Raw genomic sequence first — 22,572 nt, 5'->3', positions numbered from 1 at the left:
GAAATCATGGCCCTCTAGATAGAGTTAAATATAAAATGTCATTATACATTCTCATATGTTAATCAATGGTCTTGAATTTTTGACTGAGATACAGAAAAGAAAAAGCTGCCATAAAATCACAGAATGGTTCAGGTTGGATGAGACTTCCAAAGGTCATCTAGTCCAACTCCTCTGCAGTGAGCAGTAACATCCTCCACTAGATCCAGTTGCCCAGAGCCCTGTCAAGCCTGACCTTGAGTATCTCCAGGAGTGGCATCTCAACTATTTCCCCAGGCAACCTGTTCCAGTGTTCCACCACTCTCATGGGAAAAAATTTGTTCCTAACGTTGAACCTAAATCTACTCTTTTCTCATTTAAAACCATTGCCTCTTGTCCTATCACCACAGGCTTTTGTAAGCAGTCCCCTTCCAGCCTTCTTGTAGGCCCTTTCAGGTACTGGAAGGTGACTAGTAGATGTCCCTGGAGTCTTCTTTTCTCCAGCTTGAACAACACAAACTCCCTCAACCTGTTCTTGTAGGAAAGGTGTTCCAGCTCCCTGATCATTTCCATGGCCGTCCTCTGGACCTGGTCCATCAGGGCCATATCCTTCTTGTGTTGAGGGCCCCAGAACTGGATGCAGTACTTCAGGTGAGGTCTCATCAAGGCAGAGTAAAGTGGCAAAATCACCTCTCTGAATCTGTTGACAGTGCTGCTTTTGATGCAGCTCAGGATGAGATTTGTCTTCTGGGCTGCAAGTGCACACTGTTGGCTCATGTCCAGCTTCTCATCCACCAAAATTCCCAAGTCTCAAGCAGGGCTGCATTCTATCACCTCATCCACTAGTCTGTATCAATAATCAGGATTGTTCTTGCACTTGATCTTGTTGACACTCATGAGGTTCACCTGGGCCCACTTCTCCAGCTTGCCCAGGATCTTCTGGATGACATCCCATCCCTCTAGCATATTGACAGCAGCACTTAGCTTGATGTCATCTGCAAACTTGCTGATGGTGCACTTGATCCCACTATCTATATCACTGATCAAAATATTAAACAGTACTGGTCACAATACAGACCCCTGAGGGACACCACTTGTCACCAGTCTACATCTGGACTTCAAGCCATTGCTGACCATCCAGCCCATTCCTTACACATTGAATCTGTATCACTTCAACTTGGCAAATAGGACATTGTGGGGGGCCCTGTCAAAGGCTTTGCAGAAATCCCTATAGATGATATCCACAGGTCATCCCAACATGCTATGACAATATTTGGTTTTCCAACAGAGAAGATAATTGCTGATGGAAAGTGAAAAAGTTAGACTTACATATGAGGTTTTGTCTTATAACTTTCCCTTCTTCTTTAAAGTAAAAAAAAGAAACAAGACTATTTTCTTGATAGGCTGGACATGAGCCAGGAGTGTGCCCAGGTGGCCAAGAAAGCCAGTGGCATCCTGGCCTGGATCAGGAACAGTGTGGCCAACAGGACAAGGGAGGTTATTCTGCCCCTGTACTCACCACTAGTCGGGCCACACCTTGAGTACTGTGTCCAGTTCTGGGCCACTCAATTCAAGAGAGATGTTGAGGTGCTGGAACATGTCCAGAGAAGGGTGACAAAGCTGGTGAGGGGCCTGGAACACAAACTCTATGAGGAAAGGCTGACGGAGCTGGGAGTGTGCAGCCTGGAGAAGAGGAGGCTCAGGGGGGACCTCATTGCTGTCTACAACTACCTAAAGGGAGGCTGTAGCCAGGTGGGGGTTGGTCTCCTCTCCCAGACAAACAGCAACAGAACAAGGTGGTGGAGGCACCATCCCTGGAGGTGTTAAAGAAAAGCCTGGATGAGGCACTTAGTGCCATGGTCGAGTTGACTGGCTAGGGCTGGGTGCTAGGTTGGCCTGGATGATCTTGGAGGTCTCTTCCAACCTGGTTGATTCTGTGATTCTGTGATCAAATATCAACTTATTATTTAAAAAAAAAAAAAAAAAAAAAAACCCAAAGGCACCAAGACATTACATTAGGTCATTATTTTTAGCATCATTATTATAATCACTTTCTTGGTAGCTGCTCCTCACAATTCAGCTGTAGATAACACCAAGCATGCAGGTGTCAGTCAATTTTTCTGAAGTTTCTGAATACTTTCATTGAATCACAATTTCACTGCTGGATAATTTGGTCCCTCACAACATTCTGAAACTGTAACAGCCACTGTTTGTCTTTCACACAAACAAAGCTTAAGCATCACATTATCAGGGGCTTCACTTACTGCAAGTTTGTGCTAGTTAGAAGCAAGCTAGAATGTTTTGGTAAAAGAACTAGATAATGGGCAGTGAAATGAAAACAATTGATGTCAACTTCTCTCACAGTTACGCTGAGAGCTCTGGGAAGAAGAAGTAAACTTTCTCCATTTTGTCTCTCACTCTTGCTTTTGCCTTAGACCGAGACACATCTGTCTAACATCACTGCTTTCTAACCCTGCTCCCTAACCTCTTGGCTGCACCTCTCTTCTTCCTGAGAACTGGGGTAAGGTTGAGAGGGGCCGGGGGAGGTGTTGGGGTGGTTTGAAAGCCCCTCCTGGGGACTCAGGTTTCTGGGAGGGGAGTTGTGCTTTTGTATTGTTTATCCTTTGTATATTTCTGTATATAATTGTATATAACTGTATATATTGTAAATAGCTGCTTGTAAATTCTGCTAGCTGTAAATAAATTGCTTCATTTATATTCCCAGGGTCCGTCTGAGTTAGCTGGGGCAAATTCAAAAGTGGGGGGGGGCGGGTAAGAGCCTAAACCATCACAACGTTGCATTTATAGCAAAAGAGACTGAAAATTTAAATTGTTTGAAGGTACAGACAAAGTTGCAAGTTTTCCAGATGAAGAGGACTTCTTCATAGCAGTTAGAACTCACACCTCTTCAGAGGACTGTACTAGGTCCTTAAAATTACTTTAAACCCTCATAATATTGCTATAAATGTAAGCAATAAATTATCACATGAGCCTTAATCTGGCTCCAGACCCAGGAATGAATTTCACCTGTGGTGAGCTTAGTGTGAAGGGAAAAATAAGTCTGAGAAAGATTCCACAGAACTAAGCAAGCTGGTAAGTTAAACAAGAGGACTGGCAAAGAGCCTGCTATGATTGGTCATATTGGATAAACAATGTGAGAAAAGTAATCTGAGATATTTTAAAAGCCATTCCAAATCCTTACCTAGAAACAAAGGAGAGAGATACTACACTTTCTTTCTGTTAGCCAACAAGGGAGGGTATCATTCTTCCATTCAGGCTTTTGTTGAGGCTCTGAATTTTCAAACATACTGAATTAAAGCCAGAGGAAACTCTGAGCTCCAGAGATACTAAACAAACCAGTGATAAAGGAAAAGACTGTATAATAGGATAAGTATTAAATACTATTTTCCAGTAATTAGTATCATAACAGATACAGTTCTAATAGGATTAGAAAAATATAGTTTGACATGGCATCTCTGTAGTATAGAGCACCAAAAAACCCACCAAATACTATAGATGTTAAAAAAATAAATTAGTGAATTATGAGCCAACCAAACAGATTAATACCTATCCAAATGAAACAAAATGAGAAGTATTTAATTCAGACAGTAAAAATGTAGTAGCAGATCTCTAAAGCCAACTTTAAAAGGCTTCACTGATCTAGTGTTAAAGCTGCAAGGCTCCCATTTCTCACCTTGTCTACACTGCCAACTTCTGCAGGGATTTATCTGCTTACATGACATAAGTACTTCATGTCTTTGTGTGCCTGACCACACAAACTACACATCCAGATGCGGGCTGTACACTCATCTTCAAACTTCTACACATGATTGGTGCCTGTAACAACTAAGTAGATTTGAAGTAAAGTTTAAATGAATTGCCATACTTATCAGGGCTTCTGAGGTGTTACCAGGCCTTCCACAGGCTAGCATTGAGCTTAGAAATGCAAATTTCAAGGTGAAAGATTAAAGGGTTTATGTAGAGAGAGAAATAATCAAGAAGCCAACCAACTCATTTGCTAAATCAGGTGATAAAAACATTTTATCCTTAAAAATGAGGATAGGGTAACGTGGTTTGTAAAATCCTTTCTGAATCTCAGGAACACTGAGGGTTTTTGTCACCCTGTACTCAGCACTGGTCAGGCCACACCTTGAGTACTGTGTCCAGTTCTGGGCCCCTCAATTCAAGAGGAGTGTTGAGGTGCTGGAACATGTCCAGAGAAGGGTGACAAAGCTGATGAGATGCCTGGAACACAAACCCTATGACGAGAGGCTGAGGGAGCTGGGGGTGTTCAGCCTGGAGAAGAGGAGGCTCAGGGAGGACCTCATTGCTGTCTACCTGAAGGGAGGCTGTAGCCAGGTGGGGGTTGGTCTCTTCTGTCAGGTAACCAGCAACAGAACAAGAGGACACAGTCTCAAGTTGTGCCAGGGCTGGATGTTAGGAGGAAGTTCTTGCCAGAGAGAGTGATTTGCCATTGGAATGGGCTGCCCAGGGAGATGGTGGAGGCACTGTCCCTGGAGGTGTTCAAGCAAAGCCTGGCTGAGGCACTTAGTGCCATGGTCTAGATGATTGTAGAGGGCTGGGTGCTAGGTTGGACTGGATGATCTTGGAGGTCTCTTCCAAACTGGTTGATTCTATGATTCTATGAAATGTCATCTTTGGGTGGGAAATGCAACTCAACTTAACAAGGCAATGTATGTGCTGTTGGATGTCCCTCCCTTTGTTCTACAGTAGCATCAGGTATTCTGACATAAGACTAGGGCCAAGTAGAATAGAAAGCATGTGGGAACTCTTGAAGGAAAAGCAGAGGATTTTGGAACTTAGGTCCATGTTTGCAAACACTCCAATATTTGTTTCACTTCAGGAAATACTGCATAGAGTTACAATGTAACTGCTCAAACATTATTCCTGTACAGCAACTGTATTTCATTCTCCAATTATGCATGATTTCTGAAACTAGCTTCAAAACTCTACTCTAGAAATGGCTTCATTCCAAGTCATGGCATCTTGGATATTACTGAACATAACAAGGTCCAGTTTCTGCTGAATACAAAATGGCTGTTATTCATGTGTTTGCTGTGCTAGGGACAAGCTTACCCTGAGTTTGCAGTTAGTTAACCAAAGCAGAACTCGGTGTGTGATGCAAAAAATAACCCCTGAGCTAATTAATTATCTGAAGCTTATATGCTATCAACAGTGGTAACAACACACCTTTATTTATACTTACGGAGTGTCCATCTTGCTGCATAAATTTATAGCATTGTTTTGAGAGCACAACTGTAGCAGTGCTCATTAGACAGAACCAGAGTCATCCTTCATCCTGCTGTACCTAAGTAAAGCTTGTGAAAATGAGCTCTAACTAGAAAAAAAAAAAAAAAAAACAGTATTGCAACCTATCAGAGACTGTGTACAGACCTTCTGCAGAGTGTGAATGCATGACATGACAAAGTTATAACATGCTACCTTGTTTTACTTGTTTTGAAGTATTCTGTATACTTTTTTATAGAGAGATAATGCTCTAAAAAGGAGAAATTGTAACCTATCAGCCTCCTTTTTATCCTAAGTGTTCATTTAATAAGTTTTAATTAAATATGAGCGTATGAAGATTAGAGCAGCATGGACATGAAAGGACATATTGCATCTCACATCTGTGTGCATATTTTTAGGAGACATTCAGTATACCTGCAAGTGAGGATGTGAGGAGGAAGTTCTTCACCATGAGAGTGGTGAGAGCCTGGAATGGGTTGCCCGGGGAGGTGGTTGAGGCCCCATCCCTGGAGGTGTTTAAGGCCAGGCGGGATGAGGCTGTGGCCAGCCTGATCTAGGGTAGGGTGTCCCTGCCCATGGCAGGGAGGTTGCAACTAGATGATCCTTGTGGTCCCTTCCAACCCTGACTGATTCTATGATTCAAAGTGAACGGTAAGGACTAATTTGAGGGTTCTAATTTCCATCTAAATTGAGGCTAAACCAATAAACAAATGAAATAGAAGTTGAGGTAGGATCAAGTACACACTTTCTGGACCTAGCTGTCTTTTCCTCCCCTGCAAACCATAATGTTTCACAGGCATAAGAGTAGTTAACTATTTCAGCCATATGCCATGGATAAAAGTGGCTGAATCTATATTTCTGAGTATCTGTGTTTAACTTGATTTCACCCTATGCTGTGGGAGCTTATTGGATTTAATTATGACTTTGCATTTAAAAAAAAAAAAACCAAAACCTTAAATCTTCCAAGTTAAACTTTCCAGACTTCTTCTCAGGAAATCTTATTGTCATTATTATTATTTTTTGACAGGCCCACTGTGTGGAAAATACTTTTCATTACTCCAGGACATTAAACTGCTCATCAGAATGAGTGCATCCCCCTCTTAGTGTGTTGAGTCATGCAGCATCTATGCAGGGTTTGCAAAATTCCTTTATCTCCAGTAACCTCTGTGACCCACCCCAGTGACTGACTGGCACCTTCACCGTGTGGGGTTAGGATACCTCCAGGCTTTCACTTTGAGGAGCTTTTGTAAACTGTTCTTTTAAAAGCTGAACAAGTCCTTCACAATTATGAAGTAATCCAGGAACCTTTTCTGTCTTTTAAAGTTCTTGCACAAGAGCCTACTGTCAATGAAACCGTGTGGCTAAATGAGCTCTGTTACAAAAGGAGATAAAGATTACAATTGTAGTGTTTAAGCTGACCTGTGATTATCTGAATTGAATCTGACAGAGATATGCTCCATGGTAAAAGCTGCAGTGGCCACTGGCAAATTACTAAGCCTTGGCAACTCAACAAACATTTTCATTTTAATTGTATCAAAATGATGACCCCATTCAAATCTTCTCCTTTTCATCATCCAGACTGGAAATGTTGGCTCATGATGTTGTCAGTAAAATCAGCTGTCCTAGCCACAAAACTGAGAGCCATGGGTGATGGTGACTTTCAATTAGCACTTTGCCTTGCAAAGCTGGCCCTTGTGTAAGTTGGCACAAACACTCATTGAGTTAAATCAGATGAGACTCAACAGCCAAACACGTGAGAAGAGATGGTATTTATCCTGACCAATCTGCAAAAGTAAACTGAAAAAAAACAGGCTTTGTTGCTGCTGTTTGGGTTTTGGGTTGGGGTTTTTTGTTGTTTGGGTTTCTATTTTGTAAAATGGTAGTACCACAGTATGCCTAATAATTCTAGCTCAGGGAATGGGTGCATGCACAAAGGTGAAGACTTGCTTAGTTTGGACTTGATTGTTTGAAACATATGTTCAAATACATACCTAAAGAGGAAAGAATTACATACCACAATCTAATTTTTGGCTGTGCATGAAAGATACAAGTTTAAAATATAAGGCATACACAAAGTTACTGATTTTTCAATCCATTCTTTAGTTTATATCCACCTGAAATTACACATTTTGCAACATAGGCACACCTAAAAAATAAAGAGACAAAGGCAAGATAGTGGTTCCATTTCTACCCATAGTAGTTGTATATTGCCTTAAGAAAAATAAGATACTTTGCAAAACAAGTTAACAATTAAAAGCAGTCACAATCCTCCTGTAAGAGGATAAGTGGCCAGTAGGACAAGGGAGGTTATTCTACCCCTGTACTCAGCACTGGTCAAGCCACACCTTGTCCAGTTCTGGGCCCCTCAATTCAAGAGAGATGTTGAGGTGCTGGAACATGTCTAGAGAAAGGCAACAAAGCTGGTGAAGGGCCTGGAACACAAACCCTATGAGGAGAGGCTGAGGGAGCTGGGGTTGTTTAGCCTGGAGAAGAGGAGGCTCAGGAGTGACCTCATTGCTGTCTGCAACTCCCTGAAGGGAGGCAGTAGCCAGGTTGGGGTTGGTCTCGTCTCCCAGGCAACCAGCAACAGAACAAGGGGACACAGTCTCAAGTTGTGCCAGGGTAGGTATAGGCTGGATGTTAGGAGGAAGTTCTTGCCATAGAGAGTGATTTCCCATTGGAATGGGCTGCCCAGGGAGGTGGTGGAGTCACTGTCCTTGGAGGTGTTGAAGAAAAGCCTGGATGAGGCACTTAGTGCCATGGTCTAGTTGACTGGCTAGGGCTGGGTGCTAGATTGGACTGGATGATCTTGGAGGTCTCTTACAAAATGGTTGATTCTATGATTCTATGATAAGCAGAAAGGATCTCCTTGAGTCCATCTAGTGGACAAGAGGTATAATTAACTGCAAGTAGTATAATTATTATAATAACCTTCTCTTCCAGTTCGATTAATGTTCTTATTTTTGCTAGCTACTTCTTAAATGTCCTAGATCTTACGCTATCATCTATATAATGTTTCAATGATCATTGCAAGAGAAGCTGATTATTATCAAAATTAGTGGCTGGGGGGCTGAGACTCCTGAATATTGAAAATTAATAAACAATATTAATTTTAAAAAAATATCATCTTGCATTAATTACCCCTCCATTACAGGACTGGGTGTCAAGAAGGAAGGGACATCCTCTTCTCACTTGTGCCCTGTGATAGGACATGGGACAATGGATGTAAACTACAGCACAGGAAGTTCCACCTCAACATGAAAAGCTTCTTTACTTACTGTAAGGGTCACAGAGCACTGGAACAGGCTCCCTTGAGAGGTTATGGAGTCTCCTTCTCTGAAGCTTTTCAAGGCCCATATGGATGCATTCCTGTGAGACCTGCACTAGATTCTTTGGCCCTGTTCTGGCAGAGGGGTTGGACTTGATCTCCACGTTCCCATCCAACTCCTAACATCTTGTGATCTGTGATCCTGTAATGTAAGCCTATAGCCACAAAGCACTGATGAGCTTTTGAATCACATGATTAGTCTCGTGGTAGGACATATGTGTCTCCTTGAAACAAGGTGGCACTAATGTACATTACCATGCCAAAATTAGAAACTATTTATTGATTTTTTTTTTAAAGGAAAATATATATTCTCTTCTATACCAGATGTACAAGCTATTATAAAATGAGTAAGGAATCAAATATAGCTAATAGAATAGGATGAGCTCCTACCTTCCCAGCCACCCCAGCCTTAGCTGTCAAGAGCTTCAGAATATTTCTGATTAGCAGAGACCAAGTTTTATTATCTTTGTGCCACACTCTGTGAACAGCCACACTGATTTTAAGCTGCTTGTACAGGGAATGAGGAACAAAGAGGACATGAGGCAGATCACTACAAAGCATTTATCCTTGTGCTCACTGCCCACCAGCATTACTCTTAGCATTTGTCCTGTTGGATCTATACAGTATTGCCCTCGCTTACCAAATACATCCTATCCTGCATCTCAATCACTCTGGCCTGTCCTTCTCCAGAAAGAGCTTCTACCTGCAGCTCTTCAAATTCCTAATCTTCAAATGAAGCCGCTTCTTGCCACAGCATTGCACTAGGGTACCTGTAACAACAACTAAGTAATAGTTGTCAGACATGACTGTTTTTCTGGATTCTGTTTCCTGAGGCTAGCATTGGTGGAAAAAATCAGAGTGATTGTCATGACATTTCTTACTACCTGTAAATACATGTTTTCAGATTTAAGATTAAGAGTTATGTTTCATACATTATTTTTCTGCAAAAGTGGATTCATAGGTTTGGTGACATTGGTGCTGGTTTTTTTCTTTTCATATGGCAAACAAAAGGACACTCAGAATGTGGACATCTTTTTTTAGCTCCTCAGTAGCACTTTGTATTTCCAGAACAAATTTACTCTTGAAACAGCACAGTGCTTTTCCTTATTTTATTAGTCATTATATGCCTGGAATTTTCCTTCTTAGCTTTATTTTCTAAAAGTTTCCTCAAAGTCAGTGAAGTATGCAAGTTCCCTTTTATTCCTTAATTCCAAAAGGGAATATGGTAACTGCCTGCCCTGCTTTTTATTAATGCATAGTTTACTTTGGAGATAATCTGCATGATCCAAGGAACAAAAACACCCACTTCATGCAGGTGTGTGGGTATGGTTGTGTTTCACTGTGCTGCCTGAAATCTAGCACAGGCCTTAAGACTGAAGCTCACTGGGTAAATATGAAGTTCTTAAAAGATTTTGCATCCAATATATCACAGATTTATAAAAGTAAATACATGAAACACCGGTGCTTGCCATTTTAATACAGTCTTTGAAAAGACTGGGTACAATGGAGATTTATCTTGCTTAACAAGGAGAAAATAACACCTAGTACACAGTTGTTAACACTTCTTACGAACCTCTAAAACAATCCTTTTTTTGCTCAGTGACAGAAGAAATCTTCACAGGTTTTCACATCTCTAAGCAGCTGTCCAAGATCTGCAGGTTTTTTCTGCCAGCGCTCTTCCTCCTTCTGTTTGCTACTCTACTTGGCTCTGCTCTTACATGTTAATACGAAGTGCCGCTCTAAAACAAAACTTTCATCAAAAGCATATAAATTTGCTGATGTGATGATATATCAAACACAAAGGCTGCTAGAAAAGGCTTTAAAGAACACCCACATTATTCTGCCATACTGCAAGCATATATTGCACTGAAAGAGATGCACGCTTCATTATTGTATTTCAGAAACAAGCTGTTCAAATCCTGTACCTGGTACCATATCTACTTCTGTTCCTGGGCACCTACTGCCCTGGGAGGGGTTATTTGCTCAGGTGCAGCAGTGCATGAGCACAGGGAGCCAGCTCAAGCCACAAGGTATTGTGACTTTTTTTAACCTCAATCTATGCCTTACCTAGTCCTCTTATAACTGGAAATGCTATAATACTAGAATATTAACCTTCAGCATAGGCTCTTCAAATGCAACTTTATTGTTTCTGGACAGTGGTTCCAAATATTCATGCCACACAACAATTAAGCTAACAAGTGTGTCCAGATATCTGTTGCTTCTGGCAAGTAACACCTGTCTTTCCATCATGGCTATACTCATATTTGACTGTACTTACTGAGGTCTCAAACCAAGGTTTTCCTTCTACTTACCAGACCTGACCTTATGTGCACATGGCACCAGTGATTGCCAGTAGCCAGTATTGTTAACAGAAACCTTATCCCCTGATTCAGAAAGCAGTACAGTAGTGTTTTGGCACTGGTCCCTTTCATCTTCAAATGAAAGTATTGGAAAGATAACTTCTACCATTCATTTTAGTACATTTTAATCTCATGTCTTACTTTGACACACAAACTTACTCCACAAGTCTTCATATTGATGTTATTAAAGTGTTAGCATACTGTGATCAGGCTACGTTTAAGATCCTTGCTGAAAAAAAGATGAAGCCATTTTATCTCTATTAAATTATTAAGTCTCATACAAAGAAAAATCCTCTTCAAACAAATGTTCAGTAGAAGAGGTATCAGAGTAAATTATGTGGGCAGATAATTATGTTCATTTATTATTATTATTGCCTTTTCCTGTCCTAAACTTTTGCCTATCACACCCCTAACACACATGAAACAACCTTCAGGATAAGATATTTCTAAATTAGAAGTTTTCACAATAGAGGAAGCATTGCAAACGAGCACAGCTTTACATTTTAGCTCACAACAGAAGTGATAGTCAGGATGTCACAAGGAGTGCTTCCAAAACATCAGGCCTTATTAGGGTGTAGAGTGATATGTGGGAGCACACAAGACAATAGAGGAAGGGGCTTTTACATACAATATATGTGTAGCAGTACATAACTCCATGATGGTTTTGGTAACTCATCTTCAGTTGTTTACAATTTTCCATTGCTCTATCAGGTTTCTCATCAGACTGCAACACTTCTGTGAGAGAGCTTGTGTCTAGCTGCTCTGTCTCTAAGGCATCTGAGATACTACAAGGGCATCATTAAGTGCATATTTTTAATCCTTTCCTCTCCCTAGTCATGTTCTCATTTCTGTGTGTTAATTTATTTCTGCCACCCTTTAGAAACCCTGATCTTGAAGATTTGCCACTTTTCTGCTTCTCTCTGATGTTAGATGCTGCCTTCAATTCAAACAACTAAATTAAGTCAATGGCACACAGCTTCTCTCTCCAGGCTTTCACCTGCTGCTTCAAGGCAGAAATAAGAGCAGTTCTCCTCAGTCTGCAGCTGCAGGATAATTAACTCTGGTCTGCCAGCAGAAAATTTAAAGAAATACACACTTCTATGCTTTTTTAAACATTTCTTTCAAGTTAACCACAGGCCAAGTGTTCTCCATTTAATTTTCAATGTAACGTCACTGACTTCAGAGCCTGGACACAACAGCTGAATTTAGCTAGGTAGATTATGATTCACCTAGCTCTTCCCTGCAGGCATGAGATGGGGAATTCACACACCACATTTGGGTCTCTAGATTCCACTACAGAAGTCAGATACCTAAAATTTAGATTTGAGCATTGCCATGCCTGCAACACTTTTAGCATCTAGGAGACAGAGACCTACATCAACTGTGCCTAAGGCTGGTTTTCACTCCTATGCTATTTCAGACTGAGGTTTCCTATCCCATCTTAGGAAAAAAATTGAATGATGAGCATTAAATTCAGAGCCTTTGTTTCCCTCTGTCAGATTATAAATGTTTAGGATGGTGCCTCGTTTCTAAAGAGGCAGAGGTTTGTTTTTACCCTGAGAGCAGTTTGATAAGAGCTGCAGATGTATTAGCAGTTTAAGGAGTTTATTCTTCCCCTTCACAGCAGCCAGAAGGAATTAAAAAATAGGTGTCAATAGGTGACAAGTTCCTTTAATGATCCACTTAAATACTACACAACAAGGTGACTCAAAGTTTACACCTGTACTATTTGAACACCACTAAAAGAAACATATGGAGCAACGCTGAATTCTCTGTTTACCTAGCAGTAATTTTATTCATGTTGCCACGGGGAATACACAATTCATTAATTGGGTTACTCATCCTTCATATTTTTTGCATTAGTTTGTAAATAGACATTTCTCTCTTAAATCAATCACTTGTCAAGGATCTAATGGGTTGTCTATGTCCTTGTCAGAGAAAATGGTTAACATTGCATTAAGCGGCTAAAAATTGGCATCTTTGCTAATGGAAGAGAGACAGGAAACTGTCCAAATCTCATGGAACTAATTCTAAATAACAAGGCAAACCAGGGATGTTTTCACACACTTTCCCACCTTGTAGGGGAGAACTTAAAGCGGCTGTAGATACCTAAGTAACTGAAGCCCATGGAAAAGACATATGGCATAGGACACATCACGTGATTGCCTTAATGCAAGCTACCGAAGACATCTGAAAATGTCATCTGTGAATCTCGACTGTTGGTGGGAACATCTCACCCAGAGCTAAGCTTTTTGAAGTGCGAGGCCTCATCTGTTTCCTCAGCACTTCCTGCTGACATCCTTGTCTTTGATGCCAGCACCAGCTCTGCCTCTTTTAGGAAAAAGTACATGTTTTTAACATGAGAATAGATTTTATTTGTTGAACCTTAAACAGTATTTTTTCTATTACTCTGTTTTTCCAACTGTTTGTAATATCATTTAGCTCAATAACTTTGTTGCGACTGTTACAAAATAAAATCTCCCAAACGCTCCTGGGAGGTGGTGTTTTCTTTGGTTATTTTGCATGCTGCAAAATTGCCCCTGCTGCCTGACCATTCTGGCTCTGAGAGGCAGAAAATGCACAAGTAAGTTGAATTTATACGATGTGTTTACAGAAATCATCCTTTCTTCTTTTACTCTTGCCTGTTGTAGCAAAACAAACCTTAGGAAACCCATAATCACTGTTCTGAAGGGGTTAAGCAAGTATTTAAGCAAAGAAAATGTGTGTCCAGGCTTGAAAGTTTTAAAATGCCATCTAAAAATCAGTGTATAGAAGACATCACTGGCTCAGCCACTGAACATAGAAAGCAGTACTTTGAAAAGAGCACTTTATTGTTCAAGTACTCTAGAAGTGTATTTTTAAACATCTGGAGCTGTGAAAGCTGTTAAGGCTGAGACAGTTTGTTAGATGAGGAGGCAGGAGATGGCAAACAGCCGTGGGATCAACAATGTAACACCTGGTTTCTGACCTAAAATGACTAAGAAACTCATCTTTGGCAGCCACAGCTCCCAGGCAACATGAGCTCTTCTCTGATAAATTTGTCTAATGCTGTTTTTAGACCTCCTGTAGGCTCTCACTCTAGAAAAAAAATAAATCCCTATGGCTTCTTTCTTTACTTGTAGAAACTGGCAGAGAGATGAGAAACAATGTATGAAAGACAGTAAATGGATCTCAGTAATACGGAGCCACTTTCCCCTTACAATGACCACCCAGCATGCCTGTTGCTGTAATGAAGAAGTTCAAATTTTGTCTTTAAAATCACCAAGCATTTCCTAGACCTCATGGATTCTCTAAAGTTTCCTCCGTTTCTGCAGTATAACAGTCACATGTCCTGCTACAGGGGTCTAACTGCATCAAATCTTTCTCAGCTTGCCAGAAGGATTGCTTGCAAGTACCATATATATGTTGCTGTCCTATACACTTCTGTATGTTTTTTAGTATAGATGAGTTCAAAATCAGTGTGAATTATGCCTGTGTACACCAGGGCTAAACATGGACCTAGATTTACTGTGTCATCCAGTATTTGTAACACAATAGCGCTTGTCAAAGTGCCAGTGTGAAGTGCAAGTGGATTTCAAACAGCTGTAGTGCTGCCATATGCTGCCCTTTGGTTAAGCCATGACTTAAAGTTCACCTTCCTATTTAGAGCAAAAATTGACAGATTAATCTTTTTCAGATCTTCAGAAGCAGTCAGGCTGTTTTCTGTGCCTTTCCCCATCTAAATCATTCAGATGTGTGCTGCTGACACCTCCCTCTGGCATCAGACCCAGCAGGTGTCTTGATTACTGCAAGAAAAAAAAACAAGACAAAACCAAACAAAACTCCCAGTCCTCCTGATGGAGCTCTCTGCCCACCATTAAGGAAGTGTGTGAGAGCTCAGCAAAACCAAAAGCTCAGAGAAGAGCTTTTAAACAGGTACATTACCAGTATGAGACAATTTCCCACTTAGGAGGTGTTGAATTGGAAGAATCTAAGGGTCAAAGCCCCCAGACAAAGATTTAGGCTGTGTAGCTAGGCTTGCAGTCTGTTCTGCAATGAGAGCCATGCCTTCTGTTTTACAAAAGAATTCCCTAAATGTTTTGGGATGTCCTTGATCTATCTCTCTTACTGAACAGCAACAGGATCATGCCACTGCACATAATGGGTGAGGTTGGAAAAGCAGCGTTAGAGCCTGACTTCCTAGACTGCTGCTTTGTAAATTTTAGTGCATTATGAGGCTACTCTGAGCAGTAGCTGTTCAGCTACAAAAAGTGATAAGCTTCCAAAGGAAAAGAACAGAATCAAAATAGCTGGAAGGACACTAACCTGAGATCATACATCCATCTCTGTTCTGAGTCATGCTGGCTAGCCATGTGTTTAAACCCATCACTTCTACAGCCCTGGAGAATAACCTAAACTGGAATGCATATGTTTTAGAGGTAAGGGAAACAATGACGATTTGGTTTCAATCACAGACCCTTAGTACATGGGAAAGGACCCAGCCTTTCCTCAAAGAGTGGTCTGTCTACAGAAGAACATAAAACAAACTGCTAGACAGGAGCGATTCACATGATTTGGGAGGGAAAAAAATGCTAAGAGACCTATTTGAAAAGGAGTTTTATGCACCAAGTTGGAAGCTACAGTGGCAGGGTATTCAGGGCAATATTTCACTTCAAAATATTACAAAGGCAATGTTTGGATTTTGTTATAGAGAGACATAGGTAGATACTTCTTAAGATTTGTGACTTCAGCCAAAAAAAAATAATCCTCACTTTCTGGATAGAATGCCTAAGAGGTGCTGAGCAGTTTCAAATCCATTAATGCAAGCTTAGAGTGCTTATCACCATCCAGCATGTTTTACAGCAGCAGTTTCCCACAATGCTGTGGACATGATTGGCCATGATGGCATCCAGGCTGTTTCATGTGCTGTTCCTCCTCAGCTCTTCCACGATTACACTGAAGGAAAGAGCCATCACTAGCAAACCGCTTGTATTCCCTCTCTGTTTGTTTTTAAAGGATAAAGCAGAACTAAGGGAGAGTTCAAAGTAGAGTACAAAAAAATTATTTGAGGTATGAAAAACTCACTAAATGGAAATAGATTAAGGAGCATGGGTACTGTAAGAATGAGGGGTTTGGTTGGGGGTTTTTTTTTTGGGTAGAAATATGCTAATGTGTGATAAAACTTTGGAGTTGATTTCTCTGGCTCAGAAGAAGAGAACAGAGAGGGTTTCAAAGGTGGAAAGCTAAAAACTGATCAAAGAAACCACTCATATGATGTGTGACTGAACTATAAAACTCACCTTCACAGAAAACCACTCAGGCCCAGAATTCAGGATGACTTTAAAAAGCAGCATTTGAAGACTGATTAAGAGTCTTCGGAGTTCTGATTTTTATTGTTTTTAAAGATGAAGAACTTGGTAGACTCAACGATTATGTTTCTCTTAAAATAGCTGGCAGTGAGTAGGATTTTTGCAAGCGTCATTATTGCGAAGGGACTTGCAAGTGTTACTAAATAGGTCTGATATTTTAGAGGGATTTAATTGCCACCTGATTCACAGCTGTCAATCAGTTAGTAATCAAGGGCCAAATTCTTCAAGGCATTAAAATCAGCCAACTGCATCCAGCAAAAAACCTCCTCTTCGGGCTTGGAAGAAAAACAAAGCACTGGGATCAAGCACTGTTCTGTGAGCCGGTGTCAGTGTTAAGTAAAGCCATCAAGCAACAAATAACAAGCGTAAGGCTTCCCAGACCTCCTTCTGCAGCGTCAAAACAGCCTCTCCTGAGAAAGCCTCTCCAGGTTCTGCTGCTCTGCAGAAGTTGCTGCTATGGTAGCTGCAGCTGTTCCTCCCTGATTCTCACCACCAGAGCAGTTTCCAAGGGTCGGATCCTCCTCATTGTTTGCTTCTTGCAGAGCTCGGCTGGCAGAATGAGCGCTCGGCGGCAGTACAGCAGATGAGCTAAGGCATGCCAGAAGTCCCGGATCAGCCCCCGCGTTGCCTTCCTTACACTGTCAGCCCACTTCCAAGAATTTGTTTGATTTCCAAACAGTTGCTGTCGCAGCCGTGTGCGGAAAGCTGAACGACTGAGCACCATCAGCTGGAGCTCCAGGCCTGCGTTTATCGCACACTCGGCGCCGCAGAGAGGGCCATGTGAAACTCCCATCCTGCGCAACACCGAGCAGCTCTTCCCTTTGAGAAGGAGCGATCAAAGTGCTGGGGACTGAGGCCTCACCACCTCCTCTCCGCCTCCTTGCAAAAGGCTGAATAGCCCAGGGTAATCCCTCACTGCTGGTGACTGAAAGAGAGAAAATAAAATCAGTCCTTTCACAATTTCTGCGAGCAGAGATGAGGCCTTTCTGGGCGAAGGTGTGTGTGTGTGTCGGTGTTTCAATCTGACAGAGACGTGACACAATCAAATGGGGCAGTAAGTTACTGCTCGAGAAAAATGGATGCGATTACCAACAAGTCTCCCAAGCCTCACTGGATGTGCACAGGCATTGGGCTGTTAACGGGATCTTGAGTAAGGGGACACCGTGGAAATGTTGCACAGATGCTGCACAGAAAAACAAAAGTGCTGTGTCACTTTACAAATATAGTTCTGGTGCCACCTTTAAAATCCTTAGGATGGGTAGAATTCCAAAAGAAAGGAAGTTGGCTGGTTTAAATGCAGCACTAGAAGCGGGTGGAGAGGAGCTGGCAGAAGGGATTTATGCTTCTCCTGCAGGAACAATATCTTAGTATAAATCCCTTGTATTGTGTGTAATCGCATAGGTTACACCTACCAGTGGCCAAAGCATCCAGACTTTAGTTTTATCACTGCCAGTCATAAGAAGCCAAAAGGACAAAGCTATATAAATAAGCCCCAAGCCGGTTCCCACTGGCTGGTGCACCAACAGTAAAACCAGCAGCACTTTTTGCTTCTCGGTATTGAGCTGGCTTAAGGAAAGAAAAACAAAACCAAACATCGTTGATGGTCAAAAGTCATTCTGCCTTTCAAATGTGCTCACTCCATTTTGAATTTCACACCAATGGCTGTTTCTTAATTATGAGTGAATAATATCTCCAAGACTGAAAAGCTTACGGTTTTCTGAAAACAGATTTTACTGGTTTTCTTCCTTTTTTTTTTTTTTTTTTTTTTAATGTAAGAAACAAGACAAAATAATCTGAGATATCTTTAGCTTAATGTATTGATGAATGGAAATGTAAAGCCAACTGGATTAAAATGAGCTATTTAAATTGTGTTCAGGAATTTTAGTGCTGTATGCTCTTTTCCTTCAGATGCAATTGAATAAACACAAAAGGAAGAGATAAGGCTACTAAAAAAGAAAAAAAAAAAGACCAGAGTAAAGCTGATTGGAAAATAAGGGGCTTAGAAGAAAACACACTTTTGGAACAAGGACTGTTTCTGTGTTCCATCAGAACTTGTTGGTTTGTTTTTTTTTCCATTAGAAACTTGTCACCTGCTGAAAACCAGAGCCAGTCATACATAAAGGAGGAAAGCCTAGGGCAACATTTGAAAAGAAACTTTCATGGTGAGGGACAAAAGCTTTGTCCAGAAGTGAAACCTTATCTGAGAAGATATGAAGCACCAGAGAGGGCTTTGGAACTGATAGGGACTGGCATACTGAGCAGGTGATCAGGGCATGGCATCAGGGAGTGTCACAAGCAGACTGAAGGAAAGCAGCCACCATTTTCTAAGCAGTGGAAATTCGAGAGAAGACCTTCAGATCCAGTAGTATGAATGTCTACAGTTTGAACACTCTTTCAAGACCTGAAAAATTCACTAGTGCTTTGTTGGTTAGGTACAAAATGACAACATAGCACATAATGAAGGAAAAAGTGTGAAGTAAAAGCAACTGCTTCTAACTCTTGCACCATCATTTGGATTTCCCCAAATCCTGAGATCACAAAGCGTCACATAAAGAGTTCTCTTGCATCTTTTTTTGCCTTTTGGCCTCACGTCCTCCAGTGCTCCTTGGTGATGAAGGCTAAGATGCTATTGCTTCTGAACAATCACTAAGCTGTTTATGTGATCACATATTTCCAAGAGCTGAGTTTAGAGAATGCCAAAATTCAGTACATTGTTCAAATTATGAAGTTTTCTAAGCATTGGGAAGGTAGCATGTGGGGATGAACAGATAATGTAGTAACATCAGACAGTATATAAGTATGGAATAGAAATGAATGCAGGAGTAGGAAAGAATGAGTTTAAATATCAGAAGACAGGACAAAAGGACACATTAAAATGTGAACATTTTTTATTGTAGATATGCTTGTAATCCAACCTACTTTTAATGAACACAAATTGATGAAGATGCTCAACAAAATGCAAATTACAATTTTTATGACATTTAATAACAGTCTGTTGTAAAAGCATGTCATTGTTGGTATGTTTTTGGGTATAGTCTTCATAATATTCAGAACAACACTCTTATATATCACTTTCTTACAGCTAAGAGGTATCAAAAAATCTCTATGAGTATTGCTTATGCATATGCAATTCTGAACTGTGATAAGCAGGATCAGAAATGAAACTGAACTATGCTAATTTGTATCCAGTGAAGGTCTGATCTAGAAGCAATGATTCTCCCACCCTCGATGAATTCTTCACATTATTAAATTAATTGCACTTCTTTAACAGCCTAAGCACATGAGGCTTTGTCAATGCACTTATGAAAACAAGTCCTCTTCCAGAGGTTGTGACAGCTATGCACCAGGTCCTTGACTGTTTAGACTTTTAATAGTCCTACCATTATTCAGCTCTTGCAGATCTTTGATCTACTTTTCACAGATTGCGGCTTGCAGAAAAAGCTGAGTTCTGGTATTGATCCCCCACCCTGTGTAGGCTCTGTTTCCCCTCAGTGTCTAGCAGAACAACCTGGCCTGAATTCCTTGCCTGCTCAAAACAACAGCCAACACTTAGCAAACACTGCACTTATTTGCCTTTTGTCTCTCAACATTTTATTTCTGCATGTTGTTCCCTGTGTTCCACCAAAGCCCTTTCCAGAGACATAAACACCTCTAACTATCTCCACATCTCAGTCTCTGATTTCTTCCCAGGATGTTGCCATTACAGATGCTCCCAAGCCTCCTCCATGCTCTCTCGCACACCTTCCCTCTCCTTGTCTCCTGTCTCTGCCTCACTGGCCTTTCTACAGGAACGGACATCCACAGCTCCCCTTCTTCATCCTCACTACCCATAAGCAGGTTCTTGCCCTTTTTTTTTTTTGCAGGAGTTGTTAGCCCCTGTTCATCAGCACCTCACCCATCATTGGCAGATCCAGGCATGGGAAAGGATATCATCTGTGCCCTACTTCTAACAGGAACTCCAGTTTCATTATCAGCCCCATGATTTTATCTGTAGGTTTACTCCTATGGGTTGCATTATGCCTTAATTAAACACCAAAGTGTTTCTGTGAGTCATGTGAAAGACATAATTTTGCAGATGATAGCTCAGTCAGTTGAATCCCAGCACCAGTGAAGTCATGAATGGCACAATCATGAATGCACTGTGGTACATCCTCCAACAGTAATCTTTTTCCAAAGCAAGTATTACTTTATTTCTGATCTGATGCTCCATGTGATGACATGCCAATTATATAACGTTTGGTGGTTTTAAACCATGGGCTTTTTCCCCATCAAAACTTCTATTGTGGCTATGGAGTGTGTCTCTTAGAAAGACTGAGTTTTCACCAACCTTTATTTTGCTAACCACTACACAATTTTAAGCTTTTCTATAAAAAGATTTTTCACAGCATCAAAACAAGCATGCTGCTCACTGAGCGAGCACTTGATCAATGCATCACAGCAAACCTGAAGGGCTCAGGAAAGTTAGAACATTTTAAGCCCAGGTAGTAACATTGTTATGCTTGCTTTGTGAGGCACTATTTTACGTAACAGATCCTTATTCCATTCTTGATGGGTAACAACTGTGAATTATAATTTTATTTTCCACTTAGTGGAGCCTATTGACTTGGACTGGTTCTGGCCAGGAAATCGTTTCATAATAACGGCAGTAAATTCTGATTTTGTGCTTGTTTGATAATTAATAGTGCAGTGTCAGCAGCAGAGCAAAATGCAAGCATGATTTTCTAAACTCTGCAAGTTACAAAAAATGGGTCATAAGTCACTGTCTTTCTGCTGAGTTTCTAAGACACATATGATTTACTAAAATGAGTTTAGCAGGCTCAGTGAGGGTTCTGTTGTGTTTGTGAAAGTATGTGTGCAAGGCCCTCCCATTAACCCAGAATGTGTGTCCCAATGTGTAACCATACATGTGCGGTTGGACTGGCAACTACTTCCCACCACCATATGACTGGAGACACCATTTATAGCAATACTTTCTTTCCCTTTATTGCTGAAAGACTGACAAAAGTTGGGGTGTGTACGTGTCAGTATAAATGCAAGTTACAAACATAATATATATTTATCATACGTGGAAAATAGAGGCACAGAAACAAAAATGCCATACAAAGCTATGTAAATTTGACAGTCAAATTTACAGTATTTATCAAAGTCTAGGGAAAGGAAAGAAGGAAGGAAAACAATAGCCTTAGCCTTTGCTAAGCTAGAGTCATAGATGGCTGTATCAGACAAGCTTTTAGCATAGACCAGACCTGAGCACTTCACAGCCACTAATGGTGCGGAGACCCTCACGACAACCCACTAAGATGAGCAAGTGAAATCCCCTGTGGCAAAAATGAAGCAGGGAGTGAAGTCTCAATCCAGCCAAGTAAGCATGTGCCTTTGAGTATGCAAGGCCATCATCTTTAAAGGGATTTTCAGCCTTAAATGTGGGATTAGGTCCAAATGATTTACTGAGAAGTCAGAGAATGATCACACACTCCACCATGAGCACCTATACCTTCCACTGGACCGAGTTAATTTTCACAGGGACATTGTAGCAGTCAGATAAACCTCAATGCTGCTGTGCGACTTTCCCTCTATCGTCAACTTCAACCAGAGACTGTAAACTGGACCTACAAAACAAGCTGTCAGCAAGGAGCCAAGCTATGCCAACCCTTCCAGTCCCTATGGCTTTCTGCATGTCCCATTTCAGAATACCTGTGCCACTGCAGCACAGAGCACCTCTTCCATAGCACCATTTCCTCCCCAGGTCTTCAGAAAAGGAATTTAACAAGTAGGAATGGTGAGCCCAATACAATGAATAGCTAATAACTAGCTGCCTTTCTTCAGTAAAAATGCTATCACAAATTGGCACTTGCTAGCATCTTTCCCCACTGCAGACCTTCCCATCTGGACAATCATGCCATTTATGTTACTAACTGGAAGGTGCTTCACTTTCATGGAGTTGGGCTTTTGTCAAAAAAAAAAGCAAGTTATTCATTATTGAAAGAGAATTAGTTATTCTAATGAAAACTGAGTAACACAGCCACAGATCTTATATTAAGGCTTTGTGTCCCCTGCACCTTAACGCTCATCTCCGTAACACAAGGCACAGTAAAGCAGGGACAGGAAAATGCATGACCCCACTGAAAGAACCATGCAAAAGCATTTTGACTTTGCAGCGTTCCTAAAACCTCACCATTCTCCTTAAGTCTTCCATTACCTGTTCCTTCTTGCTCAGCCTCTCCATCCCAGGCTTGCTGCTCCCCCTCCTCAGGAGCAGCAGGGACAGAAACTGCCCAGAAGGCTTCAGGTG

The sequence above is a fragment of the Pogoniulus pusillus genome, chromosome 5, assembly GCF_015220805.1.
Source record: "Pogoniulus pusillus isolate bPogPus1 chromosome 5, bPogPus1.pri, whole genome shotgun sequence".
NCBI classification, from domain to species: Eukaryota; Metazoa; Chordata; class Aves; order Piciformes; family Lybiidae; genus Pogoniulus; species Pogoniulus pusillus.
This window is presented reverse-complemented; position numbering follows the sequence as displayed.